At 38.3% G+C, this 15670-nt stretch overlaps 1 pseudogene; it reads right to left on the bottom strand.

Annotated features, from left to right (window-relative positions):
* Window positions 1-6531: 6531 nt before the first annotated feature.
* On the bottom strand, window positions 6532-15070 carry LOC110712024 (annotated as a pseudogene).
* Window positions 15071-15670: the final 600 nt, after the last annotated feature.

The following is a 15670-nucleotide window of genomic DNA, read 5'->3' as shown; positions in this document are numbered from 1 at the left end:
AACTGTGAGTCAGAACATGCATTTATCTTTCTTGCCCCACCCGCCTTACACATACGGATGCCGGCCAGTAAAGCTTAATATTCCACCTCGTTGTACGAGGCTTGGAAGTTAAAACGTAGAGCATACTCGTACCTGTCGCCTTCTGGCGACTGACATATGACGCCTGCCCCACAACCATTCGAAGTGGAGCTTCCGTCTACATAGACCTTCCAGACTTAGTCTGGTATTTGAGAATCAGAGGGCCGAGTCATCTCTACAGCAAAATCAACAAATGCTTGCCCCTTTACTGCTTTTTTTAGCTCAAATGTGATTTCCAGGCTCTGAGTTTCTATCGCCCCTTTGATCATTCGGCCTGACGACTCCATGGTTGACAGTGGCCGCTTAATTGGCTGATCTGTATATACAACGACTGGATGTGCCAAGAAGTAAGGCTTCAATTTTCTAACTGCCATGAAGAGGGCAAGACCGAATTTTTCCACTAGGGGGTATCTCAACTCAGCATTTTTCAACACATGGCTGACAAAATAGATCGGGAGCTGGAATCCGTCTCTTTCAGCAAGGAGGAAAGTACTTAAAGCATGGTCAGACACCGCCAGATACATGTAGAGCACTTCTATGGGCAAGGGGCTGACCAGCCTTGGTAAGGAGTGCAGATAGTCTTTCAGCTATTGGAAGGCCACCTCAACATCCTGCCCCCATTCAAACATAGCTCTTTTCTTGATTGCTTGAAAGAAGTAAAGGCATTTGTCGCCTGCTCGGCTGAGAAATCTTCCCAGAGTCGCCGGGCAACCTGTTAACTTTTGAACCTCTAGGACTGTGCGAGGCGACTGCATGTCTATGACCGCCTGCACTTTCTCGGGGTTCGCCTCTATACCTCTCTGATTAATGAGAAATCCGAGAAACTTCCCAGACTCAACCCCAAAGACACATTTCTTGGGATTGAGCATAACATGGTGCCGCCTGAGTGTGGTGAATGTTTCTCGGAGGTCGGCCAAGTGGTTCGTCTGAAGCTTGGATTTCACAATCATATCATCGATATATGCCTCGACATTCCTTCCAATCTGGTCAAAGAAGATCGTGTTTATCATTCTTTGGAAGGTGGCCGGGGCGTTCTTCAGACCAAACGGCATGACCGTGTAGCAATACAACCCTTGGTTAGTGACGAAGGTCGTCTTCTCCTGATCTTTCTTCCACAAGGGAATCTGATGAAAACTAGAGTAGGCGTCCATGAAGCTCATTAGGGCGTGGTCGTCTGTTAAGTCGACCAGACTATCGATTTTAGGCAATGGGTAGCTATCTTTGGGGCACGCCTTGTTCAAATCAGTGTAGTCTACACACATTCGCCAGGTACCATTTGGCTTCTTCACTAGGACGATGTTTGCAACTCAGTCAGGGAAATAACATTACCGAATGAACCCTACATCAAGCAACTTCTTAACTTCGGTGGCTGCCGCCTGACTTCTCTCTTCGCCATGGTTCCGCTTCTTTTGCCGGACCAGCTTCATTTTTGGATCCACAGCTAGCTTGTGCACAGCCAGGTCTGGACTTATACTTGGCATTTCATGTACCTCAAATGCGAAGATATCCTTGAATTCCTTCAAGAGTTGGTGAAGATCATCACCTAGTACTGCAAGAGCAGTCATCCCAACTTTTACTGTTCGGTCAGGACATGAGTCGTCTAGGACGACATCTGTATGCTCACCAGCTGGTTGAGGGCGGAATTCATCTGACCGCTCCTCTGCCAGTGATTGCTATCTTTTTTCTTTTCTCTCGGCTCCCAGTTGGGCGGCCTTTCTTTTCTTGCCGCCTGCTGCATGCGCATTCTCCTTGATCTGTTCAAGGTCATTGTTCTCTCCACTTGGGCCAGCAGCCGCTACAGTGGGCTTGATATCCGAGAGGTAGCACTCTCGGGTCATCTTCTGATCTACCCTTAGGGAGCCGACTGTTCCATAATCTTTCTCAAATTTGAGCAGCATAAGAGAGGGAATGATGACAGCTTTAGAGTTGTTCAGGGTGGGTCGTCCCAAGATCATGTTGTAGGCCGACAGTTCTTCAACAACTAAGAACCGGACCACCATCTGACGGCCCTCCCCTTTCTCACTCGGGCGGATGGGTAAATCCACCCGTCCCACCGGGTGTACGACACTTCCTCCAAAACCTACTAAAGGGTGAGATACTGGGTGTATACAGTCTAGTTTGTACTTGAGCTTTGCCAAGCACTTATTGCTGATAAGATCAGAGGAACTGTCGGTATCTATGAGGATCCGGCCAACTCTTTGGTTGGCCACTTTACATTCAATAACAATGGGGTCGTCATGCGGCCCCCTAATACCTCCTAGATCCTCTTCAGTGATGACAATTTCTGGGAATGTACTCTTGGCGGTCTGTCCTTGATTGACAGAGTTCACATCCAACCGCCTGATATTGTCTTTGTTGCCCCTAATTGTGGGGCCGCCTCCTGCGAAGCTGCCTGCTATGGTATAGACGACGGCGTCATCAGTGTCAGAACTGTCAGTCGAACGGTGATTCTTCTTGGCCGACTGCTTCTGTTTGGGGGGAGCATTCCCATTGGACTTCTTGATAAAGGAATCAAGGTCGCCTTTTTCTTCCAGGCGGTCCAAAAAGCGCATGAGGCTTACGAATTCATTGGTTTCATGACCAATGTCCTCATGAAAATGACAAAATTTATTTTGGTTCCGATTGCTCGCAGAACCTTTCATAGGTGCCAGCTTCTCAATTGAGATCCAGCCCTTGATTTCATTGAGGATAGCTTGGCTATCCTTGTTAAAGGCATACTTAGAAGAGTATGGCTTGTATTCTTTCTTCTTTTTCTGGGACGGCTGTTCAGAAGAGTCGGCCGCCCAGATTTCTTTTCTCTTTTTCTCATCTTTATTTGCCGACTGCTTTGGTCGGCTTTCTTTTTTGTCGAACCTCCTTCCATCCGACTGCTTCCCAGTATTATAAAGGTTAGTCGCCTGTATGTAGGCTTCAGCCTCTATTAAGACTTCTTGAAGGGTAGCAACCCTCTTCCGGACTAGGTTAAACTTGAAGGTCAACCCGTCCTTAAAACCTCTGAAAAAATCAGTATAGGCGACCTCATCAGGCAGCCCTTGAATTTGAATCCTCATCAGGTTAAACCGCTTGATGTAGGAACGGAGTCCCTCTTTCTCACCCTGATGTATGGTCCCCAAGTCAAGGGTTGTCTTCTTAGCAGTAATGTTCATGGCAAAGTTGGAGGTGAACAAGTAGGCGAGAGTCTTGAAATTGTTCACACAACCAGTCGGCAGGTTGCCGAACCATTGTTGAGCAATGCCCTTCAAAGTGGCTGGGAAGCACTTGCACCATGAGGGATCATCCAACCCTTGGAGATACATAAGGTTGGTGAACGCTATCAAATGGTCCTCTGGGTTAGTAGTGCCATCATAGGCTCCTACCAACACATTCTTCACTTTGGCCAGCTGGACGGCCTCAATAATTTCCTTGGAGAAGGCTGACAGTTGTTCCCCAAGTTTAAGCAACCGCAGTTTCCAGTCCAAAGGTTGGACATTCCTTGCCGTTTGCCCTCCAAACAGAGGAGGCTGCAAGAAATATTGTTGTTGCGGCACGTATGGCTAGTGTGGCACATACGGGGCCGTCTGGTCTTTATGGGGTCCGGACAGACGGGAGGTGCCGTCTGTCTAGCTCTCATAATTTGATTTAGATTACCTTAGTAAGGTATTGTGTAAACTTTCTGGAAAATCAGACGTAGAGGCCGACTCTAATAGTCGGACATTCTTCTTTTGGTCTATCACCAGTCGAGCATCTGAATAGGTTTTCTTCGACCCGTCCGCCTGGACAAGGCGGATGGGCTTTCTCTTCCCCGGAGAGGGGAAGCGGATCTTGGTAAGATCAATCACTGGCGGATCCCGACCCTTGAATTTAGGATAAGAAGTCGCCTCTCGATCTCCTACCGGCTTCTTTCTCCCAGAACAGGAGAGTCTTCTGGCCGACTTTTCCTTTGGTGGGACTGTCGTTCTGTTCTTAATCAGCTCTTGGATCTCTCCCTTGAACCCTCTCATGAGGTTCATGAGTTCATTCCTTGTAATGGGAGCAGATCCCTCAGCCGCCTGCTGTTGCTCAGGCGGTGGACCGGCTGGTTGACTGGGACTAGTTTGCCAATCCTCCCGTTCCCTCCTCTCTTTGGGACGGGTGCGTCGGGCCCTTAAGGTCCCGTCTGAGGCCGTATGAGTCTCGACCTCGACTTCAATATCAGTGTCATGGTCCGTGTGGACCTCAGGTTCGTCCATGGGACGCTTGTCACTTGGAACCAGTACAGACTGTGATGCCATCTCGAAAGTACTCTCCCCATAGACGGCGCCAAAATGTTTCGGGGTTTTCTGATGTCCACACGCCTGTACCTGCAAAATAACGGAGACTCCTGTTGGTGGGAGTTCTGCCTCCGACGGTCAAGTTAGTACTTATTTAAGGAGTAAAATAGTGCGAAAACGTAAAGGTTGGAAGATCTGGTTCCTCTAGGGGAGGAGTGATCAATGTGTTTAGACTTCTCTAAGTGAGAGTAATTAATGCGGAATCCTCGTTAAATGAGGATTAATCAATATATTTATAGTCTTGGGAAGCGTGCCAATTACTAGGTTTAGGTCTACCTAGGGCTGACTGGGCTTCCCTTGACAGTTGGGCCTAGGTGGCCATTTGGCATGTTTGGCTTATGGTGGCCACGTGGCGTGACACAATTGGTCCATGGTGGAAGGATCAACGCCTGACACGTGGCAGGCTCCCATTAGTCCATGTGGCGGACACATGGCAAGTCCTGAATGGTCCACTTGTCAGATGATGACTAGTTGGGGAAAAATCCCCTAATCACCTTTGTTGATGTTTGAACTAACCATGTCCACCTGCCGCAAGAATCTATCTATATCAAGGATGAGTATCAAGTGCAGGGTCTGAAAGAGAAGAATACCAGTCTACCAATTCCTAACAAAGAACCCGTTCAACCTCTACTAGAGTTTAAGAGTAAGTCGAGGAGGAAAGCTCTTTAGAAGCCATAGACAAATTTTCCAGCCTTCAGAAAAGGAGAATCAGAGAAAGGATTCAAAAACAAAGCAAGAGTTTGCACCCTACCCATGCCTATCCTATCATAAAATCCAATTTTCATGCAGGTATGAAGAGGAAGGGTGGTACATCAATGAATCTCTCTGACCATCCAAATAAGAAGCTTAATTTTAGTTTATGTGTTTGTACTTTTGATTTTAATTATTGTAGTTTGTACCTCGTGTAAGACTACTCAAAAGTCAAAATCTAGCAGGTCCCACTAGAGATGAGTAGTAGTGTATTTTGGTTATTACTCCGTTGTCTAAAAAATAAAGATAGTGTTGTCATTCCAAGTCATGGGGCTAGGGGTATTTATGTATTAACCTTTGGTCAACAAACGTCTACCTAAGCAAAATCTAAAAGACTTTCGCAAATGGTAGTACACAGTAGCAAACATTGGATAATCTAATTCATACATACTCCGTATTATTTTCTTAAACTACGTATCGTATAAAGTGTGTCAATTATTATAAATAGAGCAGTTTTTTGCCCAAGAAAAAAATTAAAAAAAAAAACTGATAATGCTTTATGCAATCCATAAACATTGAATATACTTCTTTTTTTTTAAGTATTAACAATTCACAAGTAAATCGGTACAATAAATGTTTATTTAATGTCTATTCTTTTCACTTTTAGCTTCTTATTTAAATTTATTTGTCTAATTGGCTTATACTTCTAGGTAGTTTTCTGTTAATTAGAAAACTCCATTTTACACTTGTAATGTTATAAAACACAAATTACACAATTGCACCTGAATTTGACTCGTGAAAGTGTATTATCATCTCTCATTACATTAGTTGTTCTTTAACCAAAAAAGTGTATTAAAAAACACAAATTACATTAGTTGTTCTTTCTTTAATAAAAAAAATACATAATTATATAAATAAACTTTAAAAAAATAACTACTACAAAGACTCATACGTCTTAAAATTTGTAATCTAGCAAAAATGGATGCACCTGAAAAGTATGAAAATCTTAGAATATATCTTTCTAGGGACCATGATATTACTCTTCAACATGAACCTCGTCCTTAACTTTCTTCACTTTCTTGGATTTTTTCTTGGCTTCAATTTTTCCTTTAGAAGCCTTTTTCCTCTTTACTGGCAGTGCGTCTTCTTCATTTTGAAATTGCTCCTCATTGCTAACATGAATCTCATCTTTGTGTGGATCTATAGCAATTGTCGTTTCTGTCCAAATATTGATCATTCCATGAATACTAGTTTATTTCAACAAATACAAACTACTACTTAATCAAAAAGGATATCTAATTATAAGGAGAAAAGCAAACTATTTCATCAGATAAGCAAAAGGGAGAGGGACTGCATGATTAAGTTCTTTCACAAGGATTTTAATAAAAATAAAAATAATTATAATTATAAAAAAATATATAAAAAATAAAAAAACAAACAAAAACCAATAACCAAAAACAAAACTACAGTAACAGATAAATATGTATGTAAGTTTGTGAGAAATATGTGAATCTCATGGCATAATTGTGTTTTTCTTGAATTTCCTAAAGCACGTAGTAGAGAGACATTTATGGGATACACAAAAGTGAAATTGTACTACCAATCTACCACAGACTTTGCCAAGAGGTTTTCTTTAGAAGCCTTTTTACTCTTTATTATCTATCAAACAGACCATAATTGCACATATAAAATAATCATTTCACTTCATTACTAATCGGTTCACCAATATATTGAAAATAGAATTTAAAGGAGATTTTCTAATGAGGCTATAGCAACGAAAGAAATGGAATAATTTATGTATCCTTATGTGAATCAATATCACTATCTCAATATCTAGATTTGTATACATGTACAATTCTGCAATAAACCTAGAATAGATCTCTCCTCTAACAGGTCCAGACTGGGACTGAGACTGGTTCATGACTCTTATGAGAACACCGGCTCTGACAACTATAAGACGCCAAGAAGGTTGCTTTAAAAACACCTGCACCAGCATTACAGATGAAAAACAATGTTTCAGATATGTGGCAAATATAGAAGTTGGCGATGGTTTAAACTTGAAAAAAGAATCATCGCAATGCAATACAATCAACCTGGTAAAGGTGCTACAGAAGTTCTTTCTCTATTTCACAATTTATTAGGACATGATGTGTAGTATAGCGCAGAAAAACAACTGCGTAGCTAGATGCAATCATAATTGCAACTGCTATATTAACACTTTCTTGAAAGCTAAACATTCTGGTAAGAATACTTGTGTAAGTTTGCTACATAATTATTTTCATAAAAGGCAGCAAGAAATGAAAAATATGCAAAAGAACAAGCACTATAAAAGTATCAACTTGATAAACAAACGTACTAGTCTTTTTTACATCACCACCACAAACATTCAGAAGCCCATTTGAACATTTAAGGTGCAATTAATTAAAAATTGGTGCTAAATCTGAATTATAGTTTTCAATAGGCAACATTTGATCACCATGATAAGATAATCATACTTTTTCAGGCACAAGTCAATCTAACCAACCAGCTTATGAATCCACTTATGAACTATTTTACACTACTACAGTACAAGGGGAAGAAAAGGCTATTCTGATGTTGCATTTTGATTGACCACAACAAGAATATCAATTTTAAATCTCTGCCTATATACAAAATAGTACACTCCCACAGGGACAAAGTACGCACAAATTGGTTTCACAACTGCTCAAGTTGCAGTTGATCAGCCCCTTCAGCATATAGCACATTCCTTTCAGACGAACCAAATCAAGTTAAAGCTTCAGAGGGCCCCGGCCAATTTGTATTTACAAAACTATTTCCCCAGAAATCACATGAATGACCAACATTTTCATAGTATTCTTGAAATAATAGGCTACGCAAGATGGAGAAACCATAATTTAACTTCAGTAATAGAGCATCTTTAACGCAAGACTGCTTGAGTAGATAAAAAAAAGTTGTTGTGCAAGTAAATTCAAATCTTATGAGCAATGACATCAACAGTTATACTTTGAGCTTAATTTCCCTCCAAAACACACTACATTACAGATCTTGCATTTTCGTAGGGAGGCATCAACATGTATGCATGGATTTAGGGAAATCAGATTGGAATATGGAGAAATTGAATGATCCCGCTGGGAGCAATAGTTAGAAACGTCATACAGAGTTGAAAATCTGTAATGCATGAAATAAGTCACAGAAGCTCCTAAAGACAATCATTTGAATGGCAACAAAGAACTTACCGCAGAAAGAAGCGGCCTAGAATTAATGTCCCAAAAGCGCACATAACTGTCCAACCCTGATTCAGAAAGGAAAGTATTATATAAGAGAAGTTCTGCAAACAGCAGTCAAAGGTCATCTTAGATTCAAAATGAAGAGGCACCTCATCCTTCACTTTCAGCTAAATTTTTGTTACATATACATGAAAATAAAAACAGTTAACCCCACCCCCTTCACATCTAAAAGAAAATTATTAATGATAAAATAAATAAATAAATATATATATATATATATATATATAAGTTAAGACATAATTTGATCAATAAATGAACAAAAATAAATCATTAAGTAATTACCACATGATGCTATGATAGAGTGCTGTTATGGAACGAATACTACCAGAACACTTTCCCAAGAAGCATCCCAGTAACTTCCTTGTCACAATCCAACATAATAGATAAATAAATAAATAAAGAAAAGATTAGTCTCCAATGAAAGCCTGATACACTGACCAAACTTCATTGTAGTAAGACATTAACATCAGCATCAAAAATTTGAAGTCATAGATTCAAATCAAAAAGAAAAAAATTAAAGCAAAATCATATAACTTAATTGACTACTATTAACACTTCACTTTTTGCCCTAGAATAAGAATTATGTAAAAGGGACCCCAAACAAAGCAAGAAGACAGAACGTTATGGAGAAGCTTCAATACATAAAGATCAGTGTTTAAATTCTTTTCCCATCATGTATCCCTACGATCCAGATTCTCAGTATTTGTGATTTAATAAATTACATATCCCAGAAGTTTGTGGCTGGTTAAAGGTTAGAAGAGTAAGTAAACGACATTGATACTTACTAGAGTCTTTTTTGGGAAAGGTTTGAAGGACAAGAAGCTTTGGAGCATTAAAAGTGCTTAGATTACTGCAACAGTGAAAGTGTATAAAATTTGAGGGAAAACAGAGCTTTTGAAAATAAACTTGATTTCATCCAAGGAATTGGTAAATGTATACATGCTGTGATGAAAGTGAGTAAGGCTTCTTGTCCTATTAACTATCAAGTATTGTGTTCGTAGATGGAGAGAGTCCGGGATGAGTGTTGTGTTTGTTCTTCATATATATATGGAAACAAAACCTATATTGGGGAATTGTTCCAACCTGACCCCCCCCTCCCCCCTCTCTCCCAATAACAGATTGCAGCGTAACTTAATAAAGGTTTCTTTTTTTTCAATCTACACCCAATTGAAAAACCAGAACTTTTAAAATCTGCCTCCAGTGAACACTAACTTTTGCACTCTGGAGCTTTTCCACTATCTTGTCACATTTTTCTCAAACCAAATGAGCACTTAACACTATCTATTGGATCTTCTAGCACTCCCTTTTAATAAAATAGACAAAACAGCACTATTAAGCTAATTTAATGAAAACCCTTCACAGATTGAGAAGCATGAGTCAGCTTAAAAGTGAGCACGCAAAAAGGAGAAAGGAAGCAGAATATAAAAACCAAGAGAAATGGAGAAAGGGCAGATCCATGCTTTCAAATCACGCACATCAGTTACATTTAAAAAATGTATGAAGAAGGAACCCACCCAGCCATTTCCAGCAATGTGCTTATACTAAAGAATTACATCAAGTTGCATTCGAACCGAAGATAAATACTCTGTACTTAATGGTTTAAATTTAAGCCAAGCCAATTCAACATTTTTACCCCACATCCAAAATCACCATCTTAGGTGCCAAACTTCAAAGTAATGGCACAAAAAACACATTCACTTCACACAAAATGAAACTGGGTGTTACTTGTGTAACTTCAGTGGTGTAAAGCCAGAAATTATCACTCATCTGTTTTTAGCTTTTCATTTCAGTTTCGCCCTGAGAACGGCAATTTTGCAACTATTGAAGTTTAACAGAGATCTTTTCATGTTAGACAAAAAGATTGATATTGCACTTAAGTTCTGCAAGAAGATGATTCCAATTTTCCAGCTCTATGGCATTTTTGTTTTGGTTGAACATGTTTATAGCATTTCAGATACACAGGTATGAGCAAAGAATTACCACTCAAAGAAAGGATCGGCCAGATATCTATTGGGAATGTATTAGGGTGGTGTACCATACATAATTATGTTTAGTCAAAAAGACAAGATAATTATATTTCAAGATATTCAAATTCACTACCTGTACGAATGTCAAAAGAACCCAGATCACCAGAACCATTTCCTACATATATAGTATGTCCATCCAAATCTTCTGCAACAGATTTAATAGGTGTTTCCCTAAAATCAATTGATAACACGGGCCTTCTCTGTGATGATGTATCGTAGAGGCGAACCTATCCAGACAAAGGTGAGCATAAGCTAAAATTCGGTAAACAAATAATGCAAATAAAAGGTAAACTTGCTATTATGCTTCCCTAAAATCTTCAAAATATAATTGTATCTTTAGTCACTGATTAAAAATAACAACTCTCAAATATGACAAAGAAAAAGAAGATGAAGAGAAAGAATAGAATTTTTTAATGGCTATTTGTACTTTCTGTGGAAATGGATGAAGGGAATGTTTACATCTTTCTAATGAAGCATTTTAGTGAATATGACTTATTTAACTTCCTTGTGGGCTAAGGCAGATGGGTTTTTAACAACTACTCAGTTGGAAATTCAAAAAACTGGGCTAGTTTATTATCTATTACTCCGTATTATTTTTCGAATACATCAAAACATGTTTAAAAAAAAAAATTAAAATTTCTATCACGTAAGGTAACCAGAGGCAAATATCTTATTAAGTTGAATAACTATCTTAAAAAGGAAAATTTAACACTTAGATCAACTTCTGAAAAAAGGCTAAAATAAGTGGATTTGATTTGCAGATTCCTGAATATGCCCAGAGATTTGATGGGTCACGTTCCGAAAGGTCCCCAATGAGAATAGGTAGTCTCCACAGGGTACAAACACTTTAAATAAATAATGGTGTATAAAAATATCCATGAAGTAATGCAGTAACCATGTCCAAGAGTAAACCACTAGTGGCTGATAGAAAGTGACACTCAAACAAGCAAAGACAGTTTCACCCATATCGTGTGCTGAGTCTATGAAAAAGTTCTTGCATCCCTAGATGGGAATTACTAAAGCTACTCTCCATCTGCTCAAATATGCACCCAGACTGATCTTAGGAAAGGATATGGAGCATTGCTCATGCATCTTTTCCCAGAGTAATAGAAATCGAGACATTTCAGACCCTAAGTCAACAAAGAGAAAACCTTTTTTGAAGAAATAGTGCGGATTGCAATCTATAGCTTATGTAATTACAAATGTGCTCAGACATGTTTACATCAGGGGAAAAACGACATAGGAAATTCCACATCGCCCTTACCCGCCACCCCCCCCCCACCACCACTCATAAGAAACTGGCTATATAAGGATCTCCCAAATCTAAGGAAGTTAATAAAACAAAGCATGGTCTTAAAAAGGACCACATTTGCCTCCATACAACTGACAACAAGAATCTCCATCAGCTGATATTACCTGGTGGTTTTTGGTACCAACCACAACCTTGCGATGATCATCGTTGCTTAGGAAGGTCAAAGATGTAAAGCAAGTTGGCGTAAAAATTCCAAGGTTATTCGCTTGGGGCTGCAAAAGCATAACAACAATAATTAGAATTTATGTCTGCTTGACAAAAGTGAAACACAACAAGGTCACATTGCAGTTCAGGAAGGAATTAATTAGTAAAATTATTTAGCTTACAGATTTTGCACTCCAAATCTTACTAGTCTTCTCCAGGTCCCACATGTTAATTTCAATGCCTTTCCTAAAAAGAAACATAATAACAGAAATTAAAGCATATCATTCAACACAAAATCAGCATTATTTAAATGAAATGAAACAGTAAAAGATCTTAATTTTTAAATTTCTTAAGAAATATAGTTCTGAATACACAAGGCTTACCCTCCAAACACAGAGTAGCCTTCATCAGCATGTACTTTGGAGCAGCAAATCTCACCAGAACCGCACACACTCCACGTTTCTGGAGTAGCAAAAGAAACAGAACCAGTGTGTGAATCAAAATCTTCGATTCTCCTCAAGCTTGCTTTCCCTTTAGTTGTACAAGAAAGCAAGGTGCACGACCTAGTTACACATAAAACATATAGAGATAAATTTAATACCACCACAGTGACCCCATTGTATCCTTTACTAACTCAGGTCAAAATTTAAAAACCAAAAAGAAACTTTTATTTTCTGATGTCATACAAAGAGAGTTAAAATGACCTACCTTGATGATGACTCTACCATCCGCTTTTTAAATAAATGCAATCCAGCAATCGGGTCATCTAATGGAGAAGTGTCATCACCATCATCGCAAATTGAAAAACACAACTCTCCAGTAACCGGGCTCAAAACTTCAATCTGAATAGTACAATACCGTGTACACAACGCAGCAAAAACTATGAGCGTAAAGCAGGATACGCATGATACCATTTACATTGGTGTTTACATGGGAAGCAAGCAACTTACTGCACCATTTTTCCTGGCAACTGCTAGCAACTGCAGCAATCAATAACAATATTTATAAGATTTTCAATTGAATAGATACAATGCAGTAGCATAATATGTACAAAATCAACAACTTTTCCTATGAAATTAAGGCATACGAGCATGTTAAACCAGACAAAAAAGTATATGACACGGCACACCCCTGGAATACAGCTCCATCCCTCCCCGTCAAACTGATGATGTAATTTGAACTCATACTCTAACAACGAAGCCCTGTTCATGTTCACATTATTTCCACTTATATAAATTAAGTGAATAGAACACAGGGATAGTTAAACTACAATCCCAAACATGCACTGTGAGGCTAAAACTCCATTTCATCAAGAAATATAGCTAATGAAACAAATATACAGTCCTCAAACGCATTAAGGAGACGTTGTCCGGCAATAACACAAAAAATTAGACTTAAGCAAACAAAGTACATAAACCAAAACAACAAGTTCATCACAATACACTAACTTCACAAAAACACGCACACAAACAAGTAAGATCATAAGCAAAAATATAAACATAGGAACAGAAAACTCATACATACAAGGTTGGATTTTCGGTCATTGATAGAAGCGGCAAGGATAGCTTTAGAGGAATCAGGGTCACCCCACCTCTCTACAACCTTAGGAACTCCATCTAGCTTACTCCGAGCTTCAATTACTGAACAACAATGGCGACAATTTTGTAAGGAAATTATTCAACAAAAATTAAAAAAAATAAAAAAACAAAAACACCCATGAAATGAATAAATTGTATGGTAATATTAAGCATAAATTAAAATTAAAGTTAGTACCTTTAACAAGGCCAAGTACGTCGAAAGTTAGGGCTCTTAATGGTGGGCAACCTGGGCATTCTATTGTGGTTGTTCGCGGCATTTCTGTATATGGGCAGAGGACTGCAACACATTTAGCAACCAAATTTGACTTAATTAGCAAACCTTAAATTCTTCGAGTAATTATATACAAATAATGAGTGGCGGAGCCGGGATTTTCAACTTGGGGGGACAAAAAGCTTTAACTTGGACAAAAAGCTTACTAAAATAAAAAAATCAAACACACAAATTGGTTAATACCTAATATTTAAATTTGACTCATTTGCATTGAGTTTCAATCTTTTAAACAAGAATTGTCGAAGATCGGGTTGTTGACTAGTTGCCTTGGATTTGTTTGAATTAGGTGAATCTTTTGATATTTCCTAATTAAATTGAAAAGTATACATCAATTTCTACAATACACAATTCCACATCATTACATAATAATAAATCCTTAAATTCTACTTCAACTATACATTTCAAAAAATTCACAAAAACAGGAGAAAAAAATGCAATCAAAAGTTCACAAAATTAACTATACATTTCATTATTTCAATAAATTCACAAAAACAGAAGAAAAAACAAGTAATAAACCAATTAACCAACAAATTTCAATATTCAGAGATTTCAATAAGACAATAAACCAACACATTTCAAAATTACAATACTTCAAATCTTCAATACCCAGAATAATTGAATAAAAGTATAACGGTAAAACAATTAAACAAGTAATAAACTAATAATTCAGAGATTAAATTCAGATTTACATACCGTGAATTGGGTCTAGCGATTTAGCCGTTGAGACGGAGTGCCGGGAGTGGAGCCGACGAGCGAGAGCGGCGGACTCAGTCCAAAATTCAAAACTTCAATAATCATTAATCAATTCAATACCCACAAATGACAAATTCACAATAAAAGTATAAACTATAAAACAATTAAACAAGTAATGAAATTCAGATTTACATAATACATACCTCCATTAATTAATTGATTTGGGTGAATTGGCCAATTGAATTTGCGAAGTGCGAACAGTGAACTAGAGATTTGCGAAGTGAGAACTTGTCAATTTGAGATTTGAGATTTGCGAAGCAGCCAATGGAAGCAGCGTCTGGCCGAGCTTTCGCCTGAAACACCACGCACGGCGAACGGCGACGGCGAATCAATGGCGATCTTGAGACCTTCCGCCTTCGAAGAGAGAGAAACTGAAAATTGAAAAGTTAGGGTTTGGTTTTTGTTTTCTTTTTTCTGTCTTAGGCTCTTAGCAGAATAGCAGCACAGCGCGTGTTTTTTCTTTTTTTTTTTTAAATATTTTTTTTTTTTAAAATGGGGGGGGACAAGTGTCTTCTAGCTCCGCCCTTACAATAGATCAATCATCTGAACCCTAAATTGAGTATATTGAAAATTAAATTAACGAAAGTGTGGAATTAAACAATTGATATTCGATAATTAAAAGGAAAGTACCTTGTTTCAGAAGCTACTTCAATGGAGGGGAGAAAGCTCAGAAGCCGCTTCAATGGAGAATTTCAGAGTATGCTTCAATGGAGGAGAAAGAGAGGGAAGGCTGCAGCCAGAGGCGTATTTAGGGTAGGTTTAAGTGCGAACCCAATTTTATGAAAAAAAAAAAAAAGTTTTTTTTTGAAAAAATTGCTCAGAATAATTCGTATTTTGCCTCATTTGCTCAAAATAATCACAACTTTCGATTATTTTTAGAAAAATTGGCTTAAAATAATACCAACTATTAACGTGTGTGTAAAATAATACGAACTCAATTATTTGCTATTAGCGGTACCACCTTTATGAAGCGGAATAAAAAATAGGAGTAAATAAAAAAAATAACATCTGAATCAGCATTCTCCAGAACCTTCCTGCGCCTTATAAGGCTATCCCCAACCACAATTTCAAGTTTTCCACAAACTTCCGCATTTTAGAGAGAGATAATCTTCTTCATTCTCATCAAATCACACAACCTCACGAATTTCGATCTATCAGTTTTTCACGGTTAGTGCTATTTCATTTTTTATTTTGATTTTGATTTAATTGTTTCCATGTACA

The sequence above is a fragment of the Chenopodium quinoa genome, unplaced genomic scaffold (genome assembly GCF_001683475.1).
Source record: "Chenopodium quinoa cultivar QQ74 unplaced genomic scaffold, ASM168347v1, whole genome shotgun sequence".
Lineage (NCBI taxonomy): Eukaryota > Viridiplantae > Streptophyta > Magnoliopsida > Caryophyllales > Amaranthaceae > Chenopodium > Chenopodium quinoa.
The sequence above is the reverse complement of the archived record's forward strand: the minus strand, read 5'-3'. Positions and strand labels throughout refer to the sequence as shown.